Genomic DNA, 12,342 nt, shown 5'->3' with positions numbered 1-12,342 from the left:
TGGTGCAGCAGGCCTCTCTTGTCTCACCTACTGCTTCCCTCAGCAGTGTATTTCGGTCAGTCTGTCTGTGCTGTTTCTCACTCTGTTTCTGGTGAATCCTCTCACCCTCCCACACCTTTGGCCTGTGCCCCAGTTCTTGTATAAATAAATAAATCTTAAAAAAAAAAGAAAAAAAAAGAAAAATAAGGAAAAGGTATTACCACATGTAATTAAGAATAAGAAAACGAAGATGTAAATAGAAATGTGAGGCATAAAAAATATTTCACCTGAAACATACTGACTGGAAGAACAGTAGACTTAAAATGAGGAATACATGATGAATTTGAAGATCAGCAGGAGGAAGTCTCAAGACTAAGGGAAGGACAGGGATGTAGAAAATATAAAGAAAAGCCTAAGGGATGAACATTGAAAATATCTGGATAATATGGACTGAGAGAAAAACAAAATATATAAAGAAAGATGTTTCTGAAGAAATGATAAAACAGGATAAAAGACCATGGATTTTCAAAGTACTGAAGAAACAAAATCTAGAATTTTATATATAACTCACAGTTATCCAAATATGAGGCTATGATAATAAATATTTTTTAGAATACAAGGCCTCAGAAATTTTCGATGAAATATAAAATGAAAAGGATACAAATATACTTAAAAGATGCATAAAGTATGCAATCAAACATGTTGGCTAAGTGTTCTTTTTTAAAAAAGATAGCTAATAGCAAAGGAAAAGAAAAATTGATTATATTAGCTTAGAATTTAAAGTAGGGAATAGCAACAAGATGGCAATGGGTAAGACAAAGGTATGTCAGACTATTCAAGAATTATTTTGAAGTGATATATGATTATCAAGGTTATTTTAAGTAAAGAAGGATGAGCAATAAAGATATACAAAGTTCATGAGAAAAACGGAAGTGTGAGAAACACATTTAATTTTATCAAAAATTACAATATCATTTAAAAATATTTTTTTGGCTAGTAAGTCTGTGGACTTCCTGTTTATATTCTCTATACCTTTTCCTGTCCTTTCCTACCAGTAAGTATCTTTAATTGGAAAAATCTTTAATTTTGCTTCTGATAGATGGTTGCGGTAAAATTTCAAATGCATGGTGAAGGATTTTGGTGATGGACATGGTATAAAAACATACATTTAAAGAGGTTTATGCCTATAACGCCTGAAACAATGATGCAAACCAACTTTATCCTGATAATCACAATTGGAAACAAAAATTTAAAACTCTAGAGGATAAAGTGACAATATTCTGGCATTAATACAACTTGGTTTATATTACAGAACACTAGACCAGATGATTGCTCATTATATTGCCAACGTTTACTTTCCTAAACATAAAGCTTTACTTATCCTTTTGTCAAAATGTTTACCTTTTACACAACCTTGACACAAGTGACCAGAAGTATGATAAGAATTTTAAGAGATGTAAGGAAGCTATCAGTATTAACCAAAATTTTTGGAAAATATAAAACTGTTGGAGTGCAGGATTAATTTAGGTATATGGCAGTGGGTGTATGAAGGTACATGTAGTACATGAAAGTACATGGGTATTTAGGTATATGAAGGAAGACTTGGAAGATCAGAGATCAGTGCTAAGGGTTAGTACATTGAATCCACAGTCAGTTCAAAAGAAGGGAGAACATTACATGGCTCAGATGTGGACACTGATACTATCTGCGTATTTCCTAACTCATAGGAAACTGGGTCTGGGTTATACTTGCAAGTGAAGAGACCATTAGGTATCATGCCAGGATTCATGAGATAGAAAGATGTAAAAAGCAGTCAAAGAAATCTTTTCAAAATCCTCAGAACCAGATAGTTCGATACATGAGTTTTAACAAACACTGAAGAAAAAGTAAACTCATATATTTTAATGTTGTTGCAGAAAACAGCAAAAGAGTAAGTCTTCCCATTTCATGTTATTAGGCTATTGTGGTCTTAAGTACAAAACCAGACAAGGAAATAAAGAAATGGACATTTGAGCACTATTCACTTAAGAATGTAGATTCCAAAATTCTAAATAAAATATTTGCTGACCCAATACAATAACTAATTAAAAATACAGCATGATCAAGGAGAATGCAAGCTAGTAATGCAAGGACAGTTTAACATTGAAAATTCTTTCCACATAATTTGAAACTTTTATATACTGCAGGATAAATATCATGTTTATTTTTATTTAATATTCTTTCATATAATTTTAATAGATGCCAAAAAAAGCAGTTTGTAGCTTTTTATAATTATGCTTTACAAACAAGGAATAGAAGAACCTTTCTTAATTTGAAAAAGTTATATATTTGAAATTCTCTCCAAGTGTTAGTCTTAAGAAATTAGATGCATCTTCTTTAAGATTGGGCATAAAAGATACCCACTGTCACTACTATTGTCTAATATTCTTCCAGAGGAATGACCAAAGGTACTGAAAAAAAAAAAAAAAAAAAAAAAAAAGAAGTACAAGTATAGGAAGGGTAGAAATAAGACTGCCATTATCTGTAATTAACAGACGATCATCTATCTAGGGAAAAAAGTTAGGTCAGCAAAGTTGTTAGAAACAAGATCAAGTTGCTATGAATAAGTAATTTTTTGGTACTCTAGCAATAGACATCAAGAAAATATTTTTAATCGCTATTAAGCATGGATGTCTACTTAGATAACATCATGCACAAAATTAAAAGTTGAAAAAATGCAAACAAATATTTTTTAATATCTAAGGCTGACAGGAAATGAATATCTACTTATATAACAAACTCTTTAAAAGCAGTAATAGAAACAGGAACCCAAATGAAAAAATAAAGAATATGAACAAGATCCAGAACAAAGTCAAAACGTCAGTAAGAATATTAGAGGGTTCAACTCACTAGTGATAAAACAATTTAAATTAAAACAACGAAAATATAAAATTACACACACTAGATTAAAAACATTAGAAAACTAGATAATGTTAAAAATTGCATGTATGGGGGTTACTGCTGGTGAAAAGTATAAACCACATTATTTATTTGGCAGAGTATCTACTAGGACTTGGTAATTAGCTATAAACACATATCATATTACTCAGCAATTCTGTTCCTGGGTATATGGCCACAAAGAGATCCTCACAGAGTTCCTGGATAGGAAAAATATGAGGAAGCTCATCATAGCATTTTTCTTGTGAGAGAACTGAAAGCAATCAGGATGAAAATCATTGGTAAATATGTATAATCAAAATATGGCAGCTACTATCTATGGGATACTATGCAATAGTTAGAAGCAATGTGAAAATGGCAATGTAAACAAATCATTAAAACTTACAAAATGATTTCACTCTTATGGGATATAAAGAAAAAACAAACAAAACTAAAACAAAAACTAACCCTTAGACAAACCACCAGAGAATGGTGTTTAACAAAAGGGAAAGCAGGGGGCATCGATAGAAGTGACCAGTTGGTTGGTAGTGGGTGGTGACTGGACATCTGGTGTGGTATTATATAAATAGTTGTGAAGTAACAAATTATATACCTGAAACCTATACAGTGTTATAAACTAATGCTATATCAATAAAAAACAAAATCAAAACATATGGTTAAATAAAAGAGTAAGAAACAGATTGAGATACACAGCACAGTACTATTAATGCATATTAAAATTTCACGCAACTACATGGGAAAAGGACAGGGTAGAGATATAGGTAAGACAAGAACAACCATGAGATATCTCTTGTGAGATGGACATATGAAGATTCATAATAATATTCTCCCTTTTTGTCTTTGAATTCTTTCATACAAAATATATTTAAAATACATGTTGTAGAAAACAATACTCAATATATTGCATACAAACAAAAGAGAAAAGTATAATAGATATTAGACTAACATTAGAATGATTTCTTAATGGTCAAAGTCAGGAGCATGGGAATAGCAATAAGAACAAGAGAAAATACATAAGTAAATGAGTGCCTTACATGGGTGAATGATGCTAATGTACCATGAACAGAGGAATGTGATTAATTCCATTTTCTCTATATATAAAAGGTATATTTTTAAAAAGTATGCTTTTTATTAAAATCAAAAGACTCTGTTTTAGACTGCAGAGATGAAAGAACTACAAAAATAATTATCTAATTGTTATAATTCACAAAACAATTGAATAGCTGTTCCAAGTAACTAACTCATTACATAAGGATAGAAACATATTAGAAATAAGTAATATCGTATATTTACAAGGGAATATCATTTCTGACAAGAATATTTATCACAGAAAACTAGCAAAATCACCAAGCTTCTAACCATAGGCTAAGGAGAAAAAATAGACTCCAAATACTTGTGCTCTAAAGGAATAAATAAAAGCAGAATAAAGGGGGAAAATTCTGTACCATAGGCTTTAATAGTTTTACTTGATTTACAGAGTGGGAAAAGCAGATTTTTCCACAGGTAAAATTTTATTCTAATAGTGAAAAATTAGGATATTTTCCAAAACATATTTTTCTGACTTCTTCTGAAAGGATCTTGTATGTCAAGAGAAATACTTGGGGAAATCAAGAATTAGTAAAGTTTGTTATTTAGAGCTAATACTCTGAGTACTTGATACTATGGTAGTGTTTTTGAGTGGCTAAGGAACAAGTACTTAATATGATTAAGAAACTGATTAATGATTACACTAAAGAGAAAATAGTACATGAATAGTTTTTGTTTTCTTATTTCTTCAAGTTAAAACATTGAGTTGTGCTTCGTTTTGATGGAGCCTACTTAATTTCTTCATTTGTCTTAATTAGCTTACACTCTTCCAACACCTTGCTATAAATGAAATCTGACACTCCCTGTCAAGATGGAGCTAGGGCATGAATATTTGTGACTGACTATGAATTAATGTGATTGTGAGGTCATTTAGACAGGTCAGTGACAAAAAGCAAGCAAATTTAGCAAGTCTAATTATAACATGGCAACTCTAAACATACAAATGATATTATTTATAAGGCTGTAAATACTGCTTACCTTGAATGTCTATCTTTTAAAGATCTTGTCTGTAAACCATGTAACCTTCAATATTTACTTCCCACATGTAGAAGCTGACATCCTCAAAAAGCATCTAAAATAGAAATATAAGAAAATATAAATTTGAAGTTATAAACATTGTTTAATTTATTTCAAAAATAAAAGCAAATTTTGAAGTTATTCTTTATGATTTTTTAAATAAGTTTGGACAAAGGGGATGTGTGGAGGACACATATTATGTAAATAAACAGCAATAATACTGAGATTTTTCCCTTAAGAAGAATCAGAAAGTTCTGTGGAATATACATTTTGGTTTATGTTATAAATTTTAGTACTTTTTATAGTACTTATTTTATCTGACTACTTAGTTTCCATGAACTTTATTAAAAAATAAACAAATTGATTGTCTTGGATGAAAATTTACCCCACCCTAGAAATTTTTCCTTGTTCAAAATGGATAATTACAAAAACATCCTTGATTATATTTGAGTAGCCAATAAAAGCCCAAATTTTCTATCCTTATGAAAGGTAGAAAAAAAAAATGTCCCCTCATAGCTTAGACTGCCTAATTAGTACTTTACACAAACTTAGAAAAGCTCTGCATAGATTTTTTAAGAGAAATTGCCACTCAAGAAAATTGAATTATCCAGAAGAAATGTTCTTTGCTTAATATAATTCTGACTTCTTTTGATTTTTAAGATCAGGTTGGACAAGCACACAGGGAAAGAGGATTTGACACATACAGTGTCATATCTTCAGTATATGTGGGTTTTGAGTACTATGGATTTCTGTCAAACATCAATAATTTTTGAATTACCAACTTCAGTGTTCTTCGTGGTTATCAGCATAGATCCCTGTTTCTCAGTTGTACACTAATACACTTGAGATAGTTTCTAACATATTAAGATACAGTTTATTTCGTATTGTGGAGTAGGAAGTAGAGCTGGGGCCTAGATTTTTATTTTTGGAAAAACATTATGGAAAGGTATCTTCTGGCTAAGAGAAGTCTCACCGCAACTATCTTATTTAGTTTCTACAGATTAAGTAATAAGACACTAACTTCAAAAAAATACTGTCTACAGTATTTGTCCATGAAAACTACTAAGATACTTGCTAACCTGCCTATTAATTATTTAAAATTACTTCAAAGTTTCCATGACATACACATAAACACTCCCAAACCTGCATCAACAACTGAGTAATATATTAGATTACATGGATCAGGCACGATGTAAATGATAGTTGGAATGAATCTCAAACTAAAAAGTTCTTTAGTTCCAAAGGTACCACTTTAAAAAGTAAATTTCCAGGTAGCATGCCTAGAGAGCTTGATTTTTATTTTTATTTTTTTTTTTAAAGTTTTTTATTTATTTGTTTGTTTGTTTATACATGCACTGGGTACAGTCAGAAGCGCGGGAGGGTGAGAGAATTCACCAGAGCCAGAGCGGGGAGCAGAGCAGGCAGAAGGACCGAAGTACACTGCTGAGGGGAGCAGCGGGCGGCAGGAGAGGTCTGCGGGCCATGTGGGACCCTCCTCCGGTGGCCGGGGAGCAGCCGGGGATCGAAACGGCGCTGCAGAGGCTGCGGGCAGCTTCGCAACCCAGCGCTCAACCGCTGCGCCACCGGGGAGGCCCTAGAGAGCTTTATTTTTAAAGGTATCCCTGTAATTATAATGCAAAATGTGCATATTCTGTGTAAAACAGTGCTCTAAGCATTTATGAATACTGACCATTAGACCTTTATCACTGGCTTTTGTCAAAATACCTACTGCATTTTATTCTAATATTATCTTTCTAATCTTAAAAGATAATCCCGAGACCCACTGCATAAGAATTTTAAATGTAGATTAAATCAGTATAGATAAATGAAAATAATGTTTATGGATTTTCTGTAATGTAAGTTTTGCTATGTTCCTGAGTAAACTGTGTAGGTGGATCAATAAAATAATCATGGTAAAAAAATAAAATAAAATAAGGTTTAACCTAAAACCTCATATATAATTAGAAAGATGCCCTCAACATCTACAAGTTAAAACTTTTGGCCCCAAACTTAGTGGGAAAAAAAAAAAAACACAATCTCGGCATCATTTGCTTTTGTTTAAAAACAAAGCCAAAAATTTAAAGAAAAAATACTGACTCATTTCCCTCAAGGACACATACCACCAACATCTTACTAAAAATACATGAAATAAGCTATTAACATTTTAGTTTTGAAAACTCTTATAAACAGGTTCAGAAATATAGTGCAATATAAATAATATATTCGTACATACTCTGTACAGTTTTTCTGAAAAAGTAAAATAGAATAAGCAGAGGCAAACATCTGTGTCTCTGCTCTATTTAATAAGGATGGATAGTGAGCTCAACAACTACTAGACTTTTAAAGAAAACTATACTTATTTTCTTTTACCTACAGAGATTAGAAATGCTTCTAATAAAATATTCTTTCTACATGTATGCCATGTTAATAACTTCAGATTTTTCTGCAAGTTAACATTAATCTGTTTATGACTAAAACTGATTTTTTCACCCAGGCTTGTTACAGAGTAGCTGATAATTATGGACCTCCCACATGTATTTGCAAATAGGGAGTTATTCCATTTTTCAAGTCTGCAGGATTGGTTGCATTTCTGCCTCAGTGGTTTACCACATGAAAAGTATTTTTGAAAGACTCTTGATCATTTACTATCTGACCCTAACTGCCTTTAGCTATTTATCTCTAACATCATTGTCAATCATAATTTGGCTCAAATACTGTGTTCTTCTGAAGGAAATTCCCACCAACCTGACACCAAGGGCTCTTTTTCATATAATTTGCTACATTAAAATTGCAAATTACTTAGCTAATTAATCAAGTTCTCAGTTATGGTCCTATAATTCTATTTTTTGCTATTATTTAAGATTTGGCATGTTTCTCTTAATCCCTGAATTAGATTAAAACTTCCCAGTAAATACCAGCCTGAAAATATTTAACAGGCATGTGGAGGCTGTATTTGTGGGTCTTTTTAGTTATTTAGCATAACATTTTCCAGTGACTGTGTGAGGTATGCAGCTTTTCTACTTAATATACTTTATGGCTGTATAATATGGAAATTGTTATCTCTCTGTGATGCATGAACTTTCCCTCCCATCTGTTCTAAGACTAAAACACGTAACTCTCTAAATGGCTCATAACCAGGTAATTTTGGTTAGCTGAGTTACAGCATGATAACTGCTATTAATAACAATAGAACTAACAAGAATGAACTTTCATTTTTCAAAAAATTAAACTCTTTTTAACTATATTTAATACAGAAGTCATGGGGAACATAGTTTAAAAGTTTCCTTAAGAAAACTACACATATCAATCAGAAACAATTGTAAATCACACAATACTCTATCAGAAAAGAACTTGTATATATTAGTATTTAATGATTAAAGAATACTGGATTCTAGAGAACAGGCACTATTATGCATCTCTAACATTTGTCATATAAATTGCTAAAACTTCTTCCTGACATTAAAATAGAGGAATAGAGATAACATTCATAAAGTTTTAAATTCTAAGTAGCATTAATTAATTTAATCTCACAAAATCCCAAGAAGTAAGTGCATGATCATATATACTTTACAGATAAGGAAAACGAGGGACAGAGAGATTAACTTGCTCAAGGATACACAGCAAGTTTACTGGCAGAGCTAGGATTTAAACTCTTGCAGTATACAATTTACTACTATTTCTTGAAGGTTCAATCTATTCATTAACATCTTCACTAATTCTGGAAGCCTTACCTAAAACATTTTCATATCAATTCCTGTCTTACATACTCAGAACCTTTTTAACAGGTTCCCTGCCTGAAAAACAAAAAAAAGGTCATGGTGGTCTATTTCCACCTCTTCTTCACAAAAAGATAATTTCTAAGTCTTCACTTAGCTCTACATACTATTATTTCTATACAGTTTATATATAATAAAGCTTCTGTGACACTAAGGGTTTATCTTAAAACTCTTAATCTTGCCTCCAAAAGTAATGTACTATATGCCCTAATTACATAAAGATTTTCATGTTCGGTTCAATAGTGAGATATGTTTGAAAACATTTTTTTTCAAATCTTTTACAAAAAACTGCTTCTTAAAATATTACTTCTCTCCAAAGTAAAAAATATGACTTTTTTTTAATAAAAAGAAAGCACCCTTTCCATATCCCTGAGCCATGGGACTATATATAACCAAAAATTTTATAGATTATATTCACAGCATTAACAATATGCAATTTTCAGAGCCATCAAGAGCCCCTTCATTGTGATAAGCAACCTTTAAAAAACAATTGTAATTTGCAAATTTTACATACAGCTGAATGAAAACAGACTATACCAAGAAATTAGAGAATGAGACCTCACTAAATCTTTTATTTCAACAGAAAACATTCAAAGACTGAAAAAATATTTTTAGTCTATGCTGACTTTTCTAAGGTTTCCAAACTTCTTCAGCATAACAACAGCTCTAATCAGAAAATCCATGGAAAATTTGCTTTCTGAATTGTTTTTATCACATTTAATAATCTTAGCCTTTGCATATTCAAAGTACCAGTTAGGTTTATCTTAGATGGTTTAGTGTTTCTTGCATTACTTTTATTTATGGTTTTAATGCAACTATTCTATGCTTGTGGTAAAGAGCATAGAGTTCCTTATTGGATATTGTCCTAGTTACTGTCAAAAACAAAAAACCACAGGTAATTCCAAAACCTGCCCATCAAATTAAGTCTTGTCTTTTGTTCTCTTGTAACTTGTCCAGATGATCTGGCTTCAGTAAGACACTCCATTTAAAGTCCAAAGCAACTGAAGTTCTCTCTGTGAAAATTTGTAATAACCAGGCTATTTGAGATATTGATAGTAAATGACACATTTTCATTAGAGAAAGAAAAAAAGGTCCTTTCCCCCCTCATTTTCCCCTGCCTACCAGTATTCTCTAAAAATGTCCTGATTTGTACTGGCTATCTTTTCAGCTGGAATAATCATTTGATTCTGGCAGAACACCTTAACTACAATCTGTCATTTGGGGAACAAGAGTGATTAATTTTGGGGTACACTAATAAGCAAACACCTTGAAAGCTGACCATTTCTGAGAGAAAGAATCAAGCAGGACATTTTGGTAAATACAGTAGCATAACCATGCATAACAATATTCTAGCGATAATAGATAGGAACATAGTCTTGCTAATCTGTTGGACTTGCTGATATACAATTAATGAGTTAACAGGGTTGGTATGCAGTAAATGGGCTGGCAGGCAGCTCATTTACCACCCTAATGCTATGTAGTCTCTCAAACTCAAAAAACAGGTTGTTAAGAACTGCTATTAATTGAGAACTCATGGTTGAGAAAATGAGTATGCTCTAAAGGAAAAAAAAAAGGATTGGGAGAGAGAAATAATGTAAATATGAAGATGAATGTTAACAGGATCAAATTCAATAAAACAAAAAGGGTAAAAAGAAATGATTTCCATTTAGCCTTCCATGTAGTAGAACTTTTCAAGGACTTCCTTAGTGGCAGTAATATAAAAATACACACTACAAAGCTGTTTTATATTGCTTTATTATATTTTATAGAGCTTTTGTACTTTTGGAAATAATATAGTAGTGACCTTGTTCTCTGCCTTCCTTCAAATGTTGACTCATTTTGACGAACAGGATTGTGTTGATGCTGTATTCTTCGCATCTTCTTAAGTTCTGTCTCTTGCCTCTCCTAGTCCTGACTCAGTAGTATCTTACTTGTTTCCAGCAGTGTATTCCCTCTCTATCTTTTTCACAGCTACATTTAAAAATCACTACCATTGACATTACTTCCATTTCCTTTCTTCAAACATATTTCCCTTTTTTCTCATTACCATAACCAACAGGACTTGTTTATATTTCTGAATGATAGAAATAAAATATATTTCAATACTAGAATCATCTACAAAGGAGGAAAAAGGAAAAGAGAAGAAAAGCACAGTGACAACCATGGTTGATTTCAAGGTCAAGCTAAAAGTGTACATGGAGTTACTGGACAATAGACAAAGACATCAAAGAAAGAATCTCAGCATCAGATGGTATGCTTAAAATCCTTCTGAAATGGGATAATCTTGAAGGCCCCTTCTAATTCCATGAGTATCTGACTCTATGATTAGTAATCACAAAAAATTTTAAGAGCAAACAGGAGAAGAATGCTTTGACAAACGCACTCACCAAGTCAAATACTAGTTTTAATGCCCTTTTTGGAGGCAGAGAACAGAAATTCATAAGCAGTTATGATGATAACAACATTAATTCTTTAAAATTCTAATGCAATACAGCAATCTGTAAGTATTATTTGTAGCTATTAGCAATTTATTACCTAACATATTTAACTAAACCCAAGTTAAAGCAATTAGAATACTACACTGATGGAGGGCCAAGATAAAGAATAAAACAAAAACCCTTGAGTGATGCTGAAACTCATACCACCAAATAAAAAAATTAGAAAAGACTTGGAATTTTGCCCAACAACAAATAATGTTCTTGTTATTGAAACAGAAAATGTGTGTGTTATCTAAGAGAGAGAGAAGCACCATTGTTTCTGTGCACAAAATTTAGGTGGTCTTAAATAAGTTTCATGTATTTGCAATTACTTTAGTGATGCTATGATAAAAACTTTTGGGAATTTGACACATTTCCCACTATCATTCCAAAGAAAAACCCTACTAAAAAGATTTCATGAATATAATCATAAATCTACTTCAATGCCGGAAAAGAAATCCAGATCCAGAATATGCACCATAATGCTTTATTTACACAGTGGTAACATATAATAATAGGTCTAAAAGGGATTCCATTGTACTGAATTGAACAAATTACTGATGTGTTGTAGGAACTTAAACAGAAAAACTGAATCAGAACTCAGAAAAAGTCTTTTTAGAAGATGTTCAAGCAAAAAAACAAAAGAAAAATTATGTAAGTCAAAAAATTATTAAGCTATGGTAGTCTCATGATGTAGTAGTTGTTAATTAAGATTAATTTGAGAGGAAACTAATTAAAGGGAAGATATATTTTAATTAATTTATAGAAAAATTTATATAAAAACAATTTTAAAGCATATGCTTTCAGACTAAAAACTACTCTGTTTGGCAAAGATTAAAAAAGCAAAACAAACAAACAGAACACCATCAAATTAAAAAGCTGCAGAACATTTCCCAGAGAGTAAGTGACAATGAGCATATTTTCATGTGCCTGTTGGCCATCTGTATGTCTTCTTAGGAGAAGTGCCATTTTTTTAAATTGTTACCAGAAAGAGAGGGTGCAGAGCACTCTGGAGAGAGGACACAGTGGAATATGGGTGTCTTAGTGGTGGGTATGATGTGGTAATAAAC

The 12,342-nt window shown here is 31.8% G+C and overlaps 1 long non-coding RNA gene across 1 annotated transcript in view; it reads right to left on the bottom strand.

The window, feature by feature from the left end:
- The window catches only part of LOC129146629 (uncharacterized), a 138,557-nt gene that overhangs the window by 29,554 nt on the left and 96,661 nt on the right, over positions 1-12,342 (bottom strand). The window contains exon 2 of the long non-coding RNA XR_008553554.1: positions 4,981-5,074. This is a non-coding gene — a long non-coding RNA (uncharacterized LOC129146629). The remainder of the gene's footprint in view (positions 1-4,980; positions 5,075-12,342) is intronic.

Source organism: Talpa occidentalis, unplaced genomic scaffold, assembly GCF_014898055.3.
Source record: "Talpa occidentalis isolate TD23 unplaced genomic scaffold, MPIMG_talOcc4v2.1 talOcc4.3, whole genome shotgun sequence".
Lineage (NCBI taxonomy): Eukaryota > Metazoa > Chordata > Mammalia > Eulipotyphla > Talpidae > Talpa > Talpa occidentalis.
This window is presented reverse-complemented; position numbering and strand designations above follow the sequence as displayed.